This window comes from Pinus tabuliformis, chromosome 9 (assembly GCF_031772625.1).
Source record: "Pinus tabuliformis cultivar Carrire ecotype Pingquan chromosome 9, CPIR1, whole genome shotgun sequence".
Taxonomy (NCBI): domain Eukaryota; kingdom Viridiplantae; phylum Streptophyta; class Pinopsida; order Pinales; family Pinaceae; genus Pinus; species Pinus tabuliformis.
The window spans coordinates 1,548,311,193-1,548,324,561 of NC_142307.1; the positions used below are offsets into that span (position 1 = coordinate 1,548,311,193).

General features: G+C 39.4%; 1 pseudogene; it reads left to right on the top strand.

Annotated features, from left to right (window-relative positions):
* The first annotated feature begins 973 nt into the window (after window positions 1–973).
* LOC149154507 (uncharacterized) lies at window positions 974–2,106 on the top strand (annotated as a pseudogene).
* The last annotated feature ends 11,263 nt before the right edge of the window (window positions 2,107–13,369 follow it).

Sequence of the window (13,369 nt, forward strand, 5' to 3'; positions counted from 1 at the left end):
AAGACCCTAAAAAGTTCTTGGAAATCCTTCTTCCTTCACAACAAGCAATAACAGACTTGCCTATAGAGGTATACATTGACAATGTGCAGCTGGAAGTATGCATTGCAGAGTTGGGGCAGCCAACAGAGTCCGGTGTCCGTGATCCTATTGCGGCATACATGGACACATTTTTCAGGTTGATTGACAGATCAGGCTGTATTTTCCGTGACCAGGGTCATTATGAGCATGAAGGGCTGCCAGCAATTGCATCTGTGACTTCGTGGCAGCATTCTCAAGCGGCTTCATTATCAGGTTTACTTGAATGGTTAATATGGCATTTTAGCATTACCTGATCTATTATTTGTACAGCAGATTAGAGTAGGATTTGTAAATAAATAAGCAGCCATAAGGGCAGCATCTAGTGTTAGTTTGCTTGAAGATTGTTTGAGTTCAGTTTCAGTTTGAAAATAAGTCAAGAGTTGTGTTGATGATGACTCCATTGCCCAATGGATGGAGGCACTGTCTGCTCTCCCAAAGTTCTGCGGTTCTTGGCACCTCCAAGAAGCTGCAGCTGCCATCCCAAGTGGAGCCAATGTTAGACTCCGTCTCATATCAGAGATTGATTCTTCTTCAAAACCCTGTTTTGAAGAAGAAATCATTAATGTGTTGTTTTAAATTATGTAATTTATGCTCCAACTCTGGATTATGTAATTTATTCTCTAGCTCTTCAAAAGGCAGCAGCAAACTTCAACGCTCCTATCCCTGCACAAGCACAATTTGAAACATCATAAGCAACCAGAGGCAAAAAGCTATTTGGAGGCGCCATCTGCATTTTTGGAATAGGATACCAATTTTCATCTGGATTGAATGTTTTTTTTTTAGCAGTTTTTATGTTCAGTGACTAAAGTTGATTACTTCACATTGCGCCATGGCTTCATCTCTGCACACTTAGCTCCAGGAAGCAGATTTAATTTTCACAAATATATTGAGAGAAGCCCTGGATGAACACTACTCACAGGCATTTCAATTCTATGGTTCTTGCATATGTTACGCCCTGGAATAGTAAAGGTTATGACATGGCCATAAAATTTCGTGCCAAACTTACACATGTATCACCGGTCTGGTATCAGTTGAAGAGAATTGGGACAGAGCTACAGTTATTTGGTAAGCATGATGCTGATCAACAGTGGATGGCTCAAGTTCGTATGCATGGGCTGCCATTGGTATACCAATCCTTATACTACCTAGAGTTGTATTGGAAGCATCGCCTATAGAATTGTTGACAAAGAATAGGGAAAAGAAGCAAGCAATTGATCTTATTGTTTCAGAGTGCAAAAACATGGGATATGATGGTGTGGTGCTTGAGGCCTGGTCACAATGGGTAGCTTATGGCATTCTAAAAGATCCCAAATTACGTCAAATGGCATTGCAATTTGTTCAAGAACTTGGATCCAAGCTACATGCTACAAAAGCAGTTGAGGGGCTTGATCGTAACTTGCAGTTGGTGTTTGTCATTCCCCCACCAAATTCAATTGAGAACAATCCAGACATGTTTACATCAACTGATATGGAGAGGCTAAGCAACAAAGTTGATGGATTTTCACTTATGACTTATGATTTTTCAAATGCATAATTTGGGTGCGTGCATGTTTGCAACTTTTGCTTCCTCTTTCAGCTGCAAAGCGCCAAAGGGATGCAAAAATTGATATGTGGACTGCCAATTTTCAGCTGGCAGCGAAAATCTTAATGGGTATAAATTTCTATGGAAATGATTATGTTCTTCCAAGAGGTGGTGCACCTATCCTCGGTCATGGATACCTCTCCTTGCTTAGAACACACAAGCCAAAGTTGTTTTGGGATGAGCAGAACATGGAGCATTATTTTGATTATGAGGAGCGACTGAACAGACATAGAGTCTTTTACCCTTCTTTGAAGTCAATTTCCGTGCGGCTGGAAGAAGCACAAGCATGGGGTGTTGGTTTATCAATCTGGGAGATAGGTCAAGGACTGGAATATTTCTTTGATCTGCTGTAATTTCTCTAAATTATCTTGTAGTAGCGGAATGAAAGTTCTCCCTAACTTATTTGAGTTCTGTCATTTGTTGTTTAATTTTACACCTAGGAAAATTAAGGGTGAGGATCACGATCATTTGTGATGTGGACCTCCAAGGCTTGCAAATCAAGAGGTTAGTTTGTAAGATCGTCTCGGTGAAACCAAAATATTCATTCCGACAAAGGCTTCAATTTGCCGTTGATGGAATTGTGAGCTCTGCACACCACAAATGGATCAGAACAGTGAGAAAATCGCCAAAGCTTAGGGATTCGATAAAGCAGCATGTAGACCATTCAGCGGATCTTTTTATAGACTTGTTGCAAGGCCTTCTTCGGTTTGAACCGTCTGAATGTTTGACAGCTTTGCAATGAAACATCTGCTGATTAAATAGCATGCGTACAGAATAAGTTCACCATAAACCATCACGTGAGGACTTCGTCATATTTGTTGCAGGTGCATGAATACAGTGGAATAGATGCAGCGTGGATGCTCGGATGCTAATCTAGTCAATGTCCAAGCACTACCTATTTTAAGTGATCAAAGTGGGACCTCCACAATGAAAGCAGTTTTGTTGGAGTTCTGGCAGGGTCGCCAGCATAATAGCGTACAGTAAACAGTAACAAAACCCAAGAGTTATACATTTCAGGCTGTGAAAACCAGAGAGATTCCATGACAGAAGATTAGCTGTACATGTCTTCCAGTATTTGTCTGTGTCACCCTTCGGCATTATTAGACATCAATTTAGAAGAAATCTAAGTGTGGACGTGATAATTGCAGCTATGTTATCATGCGGTCAATATCTCATTATCATCAATACTTTTTTAACTGGGTTGTAATGCCTCTGATCAACAAATCATCGTGACAAACAAAAAATGGTTGTATATATTCAGGCAATGGCATTGTTTGACATTGTGTGGGGAGCTTATTGTAGATCCAAATTGTTACGACTGTAATTGTGTCCGCCGCTTTCCTAATGATTTTGACTGATGGCAGATCATCTACAACTTCCTATGTTTTAGGCATGAAATCAGCAAATAGAAGCAGTTCCAGATTCGAAGGCATAAATTCAGTGGATAAAGAATGAAGTGGCAGCAGGAATTGGACATTTGGCAGTAGTTATCTCTATAAAATCTCAAACTATTCCAGGTTCTTTCCAGAAATCCTTCGGCGAACAAATTCACCGGCAACATCAGCAGCTCATGACATATGGAAACCAATCCTTTACTAATGTCCAGTTCTGATCCTGTGGAAATCTGCGCTCTATTTGTCTTTTTATTAGTCAATCAGAGGATTTTTAGGAGGGACATTGTCTTATTTTAGAATAGAAAGTTGTTCTCTTTTCTAATTTTATTGTAATTATTCAAACAGCGCCCAGATGGTGGGTCGATCGGTTGTTTTTGTTTTAGGATAGTTTATAAAAATTTGATTTGTAAGAGAGAGTAAGGGGGGGAGGAGAGTTTTCTGAGTGCTGAGTGCTGGAACAGAGCTTTTCATTGTACAGTTTTTGGCAGAGAATTTAATGGAATTTCACAGCTCTATTTGTTGAGATTCATGTGGTATGTCAATTTAACATTAGTTTTTCCTCTGTTACATATGTAAACCGTTATGTTTCAATTCATTTCATGATCATTTCTAGTTGAGCAAATGAAGTGTTTAGGAAGGAATTCATAGTATTGTATGCTCCTCCTATAAATTTGCTCACCTTCAATGTTTTCTTCTGTTTAAGGAGGATTCAAAGTATTATTTGCCCTCCTTAGCTCCTCACCAGTCTTGCCATCCCATTTAAAAATCTAGATTTGGTGTTAAATTGCTTGCCTACCTTCCCTCAGTTAATAATCGATGTAGTCATTATATTTCTCTGTTCGAACTGTGATTTTGCCCATGCAGCCCAGAAAAAACCCCGTCATTAAAAACCCCCAAAAACTTCAAATCAACCTTCCTAATCAGTTTACTAGCCTAATATCTTTGATCCTAATTGGTCAGCTTATCATATTGAAAGATCTACCGAATCTGACCCGAGAGAGCCTTCTCATACCTCGTAGGGTTAGCTACGAGGTGAAATGGTTTGATGTAGCCTTGAGAGTTTGTCTATCTCAGCCTAGGTGAATTCCAAGCGCTAACAGAATCCATCAACAAAGTTTTAGTTATCATGATCCGACGAATCATTGGGATTCATCGATCGAATTGGCACAACATGCTATTTTCAGCGCTTTGGGTGTACTAAACTTCAGTAAAAACATCAACAGGGTTCACTCCTTTCCAACTAGTCTATGGTTTGGAAGCTGTATTACCCATTGAATGAGAAATCCCGTCACTGCAAATGGCCATTGAGTTACTTCCAGCCACTTCCGAAGAGGAAGAGCATTTGTTATACTTGGCTCAATTAGATGAGAATCGACGTGATGCTGCATTAGCGATCGAGACTCACGCAAAACGAATGAAAGCTCAGTATGATCAAAATGTGACCCCTCGAAATTTTTTGGAAGGAGTTCTAGTCTTAGTTTATGATGAAGCTAATGATAAATTAGGCGCTGGAAAATTCGTTCCTATGTGGCATGGTCCCTATGTTGTCAAGCAAAAGTTAGCCAAAGGGGCCTATGAATTGGTAGACTTTGACGAGGACTCTTTGGGTAAACCCAGAAACGGCCTTTACTTGAAGAGGTATTATGCTTAAAAGAATGGGTATGGAGATTTTTAGTTAGGATAGTTTTTATTTCTAGCTGGTGTGTTTTAGTTTAAACAGTGTGCTTAGCTTAGAGAGTGTTTCGTCATTATTCCTGCTTATCTTGGTTTTACTCTTGATATTGCAGATGTCGATGCCTCTCCAAACATACATTGTTTTTGTTGATGGTGCTTGTCGTAATACATGGAACATCTCTTCCGCAGCTTGGGTTATCTATTCACCCTCTGACGAGTTAGTATCTATGCATGGGGTAAGCCTCGGTCAAACAACCAACAACATTGTCGAGTATAGTGTAGTGATTGAGTTATTATCTGAATCTATTTCATTTGGGATTCGGAGTTTGATAGTGAGGTTAGATTCTGAACTCGTTGTATTACAGCTTAATAGAGTGTATGCCATTAGAATTCTAGTGTTATTAAGATTATTTTTGAGTGCGTCTTTTGGAACGTGAATTTGATTATATTGAATATCAACATATTCCAAGATCTTTAAATACATTAGCAGATGCAATTGCTTCTCGAATGTTAAATAGACATTTGCAACAATCATACATATAAATTTAAAACCATTCCATAACATGATTTACAAGATAAGCCAAAATAGTAATATATATATAGGAGTGTGTCAAAAAATACATCGTCCTCGATCATAGGTTAAAAAACACCTTATGATCGGCAAAAATGATAAGTACAAAAAACAAAAATGTCACATGTGCCCACAATAGGCGATCATTCTATCACTGGTGATGATCTCTATAAGAAACCACTGCACGGGTCACCTTGCAAAGGAACCTCCTAAATGGTCCCGGGACCCCAATCACATAGCGCTGATGTCGACGAAGAATGTCATCTATAGTGGTCTCAGGAATATCTCCTATCAAGCGCTCGAGATGACCCTCCAACTCGGCCAAAACCTCTGCTGATTCATCCTGTGGGGCTAGCATGGGTGCAGCTGGTTGCTTCCTCTCATAAGGCCGGAGAGCGGATGGTCGCTGTGGACCCACATCTACATTTGAAATTTTTTACTATCAGTTTTGAGACGATGGAAAAATAACAAAAAAAAAAAAAAAAATTAAAATAGAAAAATGTTGAAAAGGATTTTACCTGACTCATCCCACTGCTCTCCTAGTGGAAGAACCATGTCTGGGTCACCACGAAAATCTATCCCAGCAGAAGGGAATTCCTGAATAGAAAATACCTGGTTTTCCAGCCATTGGAAATACTCAGGTTTGAATCGAGCAACCTCTGTCCTCTCGTTCGGGTGACGGGCCATAACTGTGACCCATCGCATCAGTTTGGGCTCTCGAGGAAGCCCAGCTCTAACAGTAAGGTGCTGTGGGATCAGCATAGGAACCCTCTCCAGGCCAAAACTCATGACCAAAGCCCCATAACCAAAGGTCTTTAGTCATCCGTTGTTGGCCCTGGTCAGTTGGCCTTTCACATTGGCCAACACGGCATCGCACCAGTTGAAGATGGTGCCTCGAAAGCAATCAACTTCCATACGCATCTAGGATCCGATGGCAATATGTAATGTGACAGCTCCACAGAGTCTGGTGACAGTGAACGCAATCACCATGAGCTCAGGACGGGATATGGTCTTTATGTCTATCCCTTTGTCTCTAGCCTGGCTGTTGCAGTACTCTAACCTGAGGCTATCGACAGACTGGCCACCTGCCCAAGCCCCAAACAGAGTCAAGTCTTCGCCTCTCTTAGGCAAACCAGTCAAGAAATATATGTCCGCCAGCTCGATTTCGAGCTGGTGGCCGCCAATGAAAAAACACTGGTCCTGTACGCTCTATCTGTCAACCATCCACTGTAAGAAATCCACCTGAGCCCTCATGCCAGGAATGGCCAAGAATTTGTACAAGCTGCACGCCCTCAAAGCATCAAGTGAAGGCTGATGATTCCATGCGGCAGCATCCACGTCCTCATGCTCTTGTTCACGCCAATCTAGCATGATGTACTCTCTGCATCAAGTATAAAGATAAATTAAATTGCTAGAAATTATTTTGTGTGGTCCATTTTTGAGAATTTTTGGGTTAAAAACCCTTGCGACGGGGACCGCACCCTCCGGGTTAGAAACAGTGCGTGGGACCGCACTTTGTCTACATGGAAGGTGCGGACCCCGAGCTTTTTCCCAATGGAGAAAAAGTCGGGGTCCGCATGCCAGCAGTGGTAAACCTGCGGGCCCCCGTGCGCAGGTTTTATGCCTAAAAACCCTCCCAAAAATGAAATAAATGACTAAAACAAAAAAAAACAAATGGTTAAAAATGAAGAGTGGGATGATGTGGATTACCTGGAGAAGACGGCGTTCGATTCCAACGGTTGGATTTTCCGCAATCTTCACGGGATGTTTTCTGAGCAAAAGCACTATTTTGTCACCCAAACTCAAACGGTAAAAATGAATTGACAAAGGCCCTTTTTATAAGTTTTTTGAGTAAATAAACTGGAAATTTGTTTATGTTTCACTTTGAAAAGGTAGTTTTGCGACATTTTTATCGATTTCAAACAGGTATGAGTAATGTTTGTGTTATTGTGCAGGATAACGGATTATTCAGGCGAAATCTATCATTTTCGACGAAAAAAACATTTAGAGTCACCTTTAAGCTCTTTTCTGACTCCTGAAACATGAAAAGATTGCCGAGTGTTTCTTTTAAACTCGTTAAAATGGAATTAAAAGACGGTCCAATTATAGCTCTTTTCTGACCGTAAAAACATGAAAAGATTATTGGATTTTTGTCGTTTCAAATTCGATATTGGTTATAAAACGACGTGTCACTGATCGCTTTTTTACTTTTTTGGGTCAAGGGCACTAATGACAAAAAGTACTCCTTGGTCGTAAAAGATCAAGTGGTTCTCTCAAGTATTATTTTATACTTTTTCGGGCTTGGGAGACACAAATTTACGAAAAAGGTCAACCCTGGAGTCTTCTTAAGTTTTTCAGACTCTCTAAAATTGAAAAATGCCGAGTTTCTCCTATACTGGACTCCTTAAAATTTCACAGTAAAGGACCTGTTCAATTACAAATAGGAACGAACCACTCCTTCTTAGGGTTCGAATTTAAACTAAGTTGGACTCATCTGAAGGATGAGCTTATAATCAAGAAAATGTTATCCTCCTCAAGCTTGTCAAAAATAAAGAGGTACTTGCCAAAAATGGTGGGGGAAAAGAGAGAAAAATAAGTCTGTTTGTCATACTTTGTAACCCCTCTTGAACACAACACTTTTATTCACCTGGGTTGGGAAATCCTTTGTCTAACAGTTGATCAAACCACATTGAAAGTCTTCAGCCGGTTTCTGGGTATTAGCTTTGGGTCAATCGTCACTAAGCCATCTGTCGTGTCGTTATGTGTTCAAGAGGTCACTGCCAATAAGACATTCATCTGCAAAATATTTGTCATCCATCTTGACCATCCCTGAGTCAGTCCTTGCAACTAAATTTCTTCAACTTGATCTATGATTTCATGTTGTGGGCTTGCCTACGACGGATCGCTTTCTATCGACATTAGCTCATTATCTAGAAAGATGATCTAGAAATCGTCAGTACCTTGAGATCTGCATGCCTCAATGGCAGGTTTCTCGCCTTTGACGACAGTTTACATCATTGACTTTCGATCAAAGGATTCTGTGACATGTTCGACATCAACACATTTATTCGCATCTCATGGATTGTACTGGGTACTTTGAGAGACATTGACATCACTGGTGGTTTCTCTCACACTTGTTAACAATTTACATCATTGACTAGTAATCAAGTGCTTTCTACCATGTTCGACATCAACACATTCATTCGCATGGATAGAATCGTACTGTTATGGGAAGTAGAAATGAAGACCCTGGATCTAGTTCCCACAATCCAGGGTGCGAGGAATTTTGTATTCATTATATAGTCGAGGATTCATAAACAGATGGCTGCGTCCATACTGTGTCCACATGAGTCTATACTTGTAATGTATTATAAGATCATTCCTGTATCAGAGCAGTAGTTAGTTTTTCTAGTCAGTTTTGATCTAAGTATGGGAATGCCTACCTCAGTGATGATATGATCTCATATATATATCTTGCATTGAATGTTTTTACAGGTTCCAACTAGGCTCTCCACAAGATGATCCTCGAAATGATAAAGTAATTCACTCTTCCTAAATGATCAATGAAATCCTCATCTACTACAGACTTCGCACTTTAGGGGGCAATCTGTTACACAAAAATATCGTCACCATGATTATTTGCAGTCAGTATGGGTCTATCATCACTTGTACTGTCCTCCTAAGCAAGTCTCAGACCTCAGCTCTTCAAATCAAGCTTTGAAAATGAGAGAAAGACATTAAAAATCAATGTAACTCTGGTTCCGCACTTTCTCTCACTGTCACCCGCGGTCCCTCACCTTCTGTGTACAAAAACTGCAGACTTGCCCGCTCTGTCCCTAACGGTGTAGGTGCGGACCCCTGTGAAAGTCAAAAGGCACAAGTTTTATCTTAAAAAACTCAGTTTGGGTTAATTCTAGAGGTTTCTAGAAGGAATTTTGACGTGGATTGTTCACTCTGAGGTGGTTCATGCATCCCAAAAGAGAAGGAGCTAATCCCTTAATGAGAGGAGCTATCCCCTTGAAGGAGGGCTTTATCCCTTTGAAGGAGGACCTAGTAACCTCCCTCCATTGCACTATAAATACAGGCATTAGGCTGGTTGCTAGGGAGGTTAGAAGCTGAACATTTTTTAGGGTAAATGCTGGTGAAATCAAGACTTCCTAGTTGAGCTTAAGAGGAGAGATCACATGCCTTTTTGGCTTCATTGGGGAGTGAGTGAAACTTGTCAAAGTAGAAGAGACTTCTTGCTGGATCCTGGGAGGAGCTTGTACAACGTCAAGGCAAAGGTTGTAAAGTTCCTCTTCTTTTGAATTAATACAATCAAACTCATTTTTCTCAACAAGTATCTCATGTTATTTGTTTCATGGACTCCTTGACTTTCATGTTAAATTTGTTTTATGCAATTGGCTTTTCAGGTGCTATTTAATTTGTTTGCCTTGTTTGTGTTTGCAGATTCGCGACAAAGGAGCTCATGTGGATCGAAGGAGCGAGGGCATCCACAAGCTTGCGTTGGACCTAAGGTAGGCCCTAAAAACACTTGTTTGCCATTGTTTATTAAAGAATATTTAGAGAAATATAGTGTCTGGTCGGTCTGCTTGTCATTAGGTCTTCTTTAGATTCTAGGAAGGTCTATCTTGTCTGCAAGATCGACTTATTCCGTGTGACACCTACCCTTACCTTATTTTCCTCCAATGCTAGAGTGCGCCAAGAAAATTTTAAGTGTCCAAGAGTATGAGAGAGAGAGAGTAGAGAGAGAGCTCCAAACCTAAACGGACAAAAAATTGTGAATTGATCCTCAAAAGCCTTTTTTATTAATGAGGCCTCTATTTTCTTCATTTTCCTCCTCACATGCAACTTGTGACCTTTCACTTTCCTTTTCTCCTAATTTCCATTATTTTCATAAATAAAATGAAAATTAATGACACTTTTCCTTCCCAAAGCCTTTGTCATTTCCTTTGTCGATTTCCTTAGCCATAATAAGCCAAATGAACACCCACGGTAGGATGTTTTTCCTATCACTCAACCTGAAATACGTGTCCCATTACATTGGTTATTATTTTTCCTTTATTAACTTTATTACATGGATTTTTTACCAGGGCTATTACAGACCCCTCCTTGTTGGGGAAACACCATCCTCAGTTTCAATGACACCTATAACCAACAAGACCGTTGAAAAGTAAAACATACTTCCCATTGGTCTTTATAACTTAGCTCGATGCAGTATTTACAATGATCAACTTGCTGAGAACCAAACCAACATAACCAACATGATAATCATAATGACATGAAAACCATACCACTTATTGGAGCTTTATAACACAGCTCATGGTGGTATTTACATTTGTATACATATATACATATACCAAAACATCACACCAACACATATGCAAAAACATTCTCTCAACTAGCAAATAGAGAAGGATACATAGCCCGCATCTAATCCGCCATCTCCCATGTAACTTCATCAGACCCAAAGTGCTTCCACTAAACTTTAACTTGCTCAATTTCTTGGTTCTAGAGTGCGGTAATATTTATCTTCAAAATACAATGAGGTTCTAGGTGGAATTATCCATCTGGCTCCACCTACAATACATACTAGTCAATCACATGATCAACATCTTTAACATACTTGCTAAGAAATGACACATGTAAAACATCATGGAATTTCATTCTCGAAGGCAGTGAAAGTCGATAGGATAGTGGTCCAATCGTTTCAAGAATATTGAAAGGTCCACAAAATTGAGGTGTCAACTTAGCACATGATTCAATCATCAAGGAGATATTCTTGGGATTGATGCACAAGTACACTTGTTCCCCAACCTAAAACTCCTTATACATCCTATTCTGATTTGCATAAATTTTCTATCTATCCTTTGTTTCCTTTAGATTCTTCTTGATTACCTGCATTTCCTATTCCATCTATGCCAACATGTCTAGTCCGATCAACACCCTATTCATTGGATCACTCCAATTGATTGGAGTATTACAACTTCACCCATACAATGCCTCGAACAAGCTCATCCTTAGTGACTCCTAATACCCATTACTATAAGCGAACTCCACCAACGCAAGGTACTCCTCCCATGTCCTCTGCTGATGCATCACATACATCCTCAACATGTCCTCCAATATCTTGTTGAATCTCTCTGTCTTTCCCTATGTTTGTGGATGATAAGCTATGCTGGAGGCCATCTTTGTGCCTAAACCTACAAACAACTACTTCCAGAATATAGAAGTGAACTTAGCATCCCTTCTTGACACAATATTCCTTAGAACACCATGCAAACTCACTACATCTCTGATGAAGACCTGTGCTACATCACTAGTAGAATAGGTAGACTTCACTAGAATGAAGTGTGCTACCTTTTTCAACCTATCCAGCACAACCATAATGGAATCATGTTGTCTAAATTTCCTCGAAAAAACTACGATGAAATAAATTGAAATGACCTCCCATTTCCACTCTAGAATCAAAATCAGTTGTAGTAATCCACTTGGGTGCTTACATTCTTGTTTTACGTGTTGTAAATCAAAGAATCTAGGCACAAACTTTGCCACTTATTTCTTTAGATTCCACCAATAATAAAATTTCCTCACTGTTTTCAATGTCTTCTGGTATCTTGGGTGCCTTGAATACGGTTTTGCATGGAATTCTCACAAGATAGTCTTCTTGAGGTCATTTCCATTCAACACATAGATCTTATCCCTAAATTTGATCAAACCATCATTTGTAAGATGATAGTTGATATAATAATCACATGTACCCTTATATACCCTATGCTTAAGCTCCATGCACATTTCATCTTGTTCTCCCAACTATAAAATCTGATCCTATAAGTTTGTCCTATAAGAACTCATAGCTACTATATGATTCACTTCACTCTGTTGTTAAGAGCATCTCCAACATTGTTTTCCTTTCCCTTCATGTACTGGATATCGAAGTCAAACTCGCTATTCATGGCCAACCATCTAGATTTCCTACATTAATATTTAGTTGGTCAAACATATACCTCAATCCACTATGATCTCTCATCAATACAAACCTCCTTCCATGAATATATTGCCTCCACATCTTCAATGCATGGATGATCTCTTCCAACTCAAGATCATGTGTTAGATAATAATGCTCATGCTCATTCAATTTCTGTGACTCATAGCACACTACCTACCCTTCTTGCATTAAGACTCCACCAAGACCTCTTTTGCAGGCATCTGTACAGACCACAAACTCTTTGTATGGATCTACAATCTTTAATACTGAAGTGTTTTTCAACAACTGCTTCAATTGCTCAAAACTTGCTTTGCATTCCTCTGTCCATTGAAATTCCTTACCTTGCCTCTGCAGTGATGTAATAGGATATGCAATCTAAAAGAAGTTCCTAATGAACCTCCTATAATAACCTGCTAGTCCCATAAATTATCTTACCTCATCAATTCTTTTAGGAACTGCCCGCTCCATGATAGCTTTGATCTTCTTCGGGTCCACTATTATGCCTTCCTTGGAAACAACATGTCCCAATTAATGTTCCTTTGTCTGAAAGAAACTTCATTTACTGAGCTTAGCATATAATTGATGCTCTCTTAGCAATCTCAACATTGCTACTAAGTTATCAACATTTTCTTCCTCATTCTTATAATATATCAATATATCATCAATGGATATAATGACAAACTTGTCAAGATAAGGACACACAAACTATTCATAAAGCACATAAATATAGCTGGAGCATTACGCAAACCAAGTGGAACTACAAGAAAATCATAATGACCATACTTGGTATGTAAATAAGTCTTATAGATGTCCTCTTCTTTAATGCATACCTGATGATATTTGAATCTCAAGTCAATCTTTGAGAAAACTATTGCTCCCTTCACTTGTTCAAACAAGTCATCAATCCTCGACAATAAATACCTATTCTTGATGGTCACCTTATTCAACTTCCTTTAATCAATGCATAACTTGAGAGTACCATCCTTCTTCTTCACAAACAATATTGGTGCACCCTAAGGCGATAGACTTGGCCAAATGTATCTCTTTTCAAGCATTTCCTTCAACTAAAACTTCATCTCTAC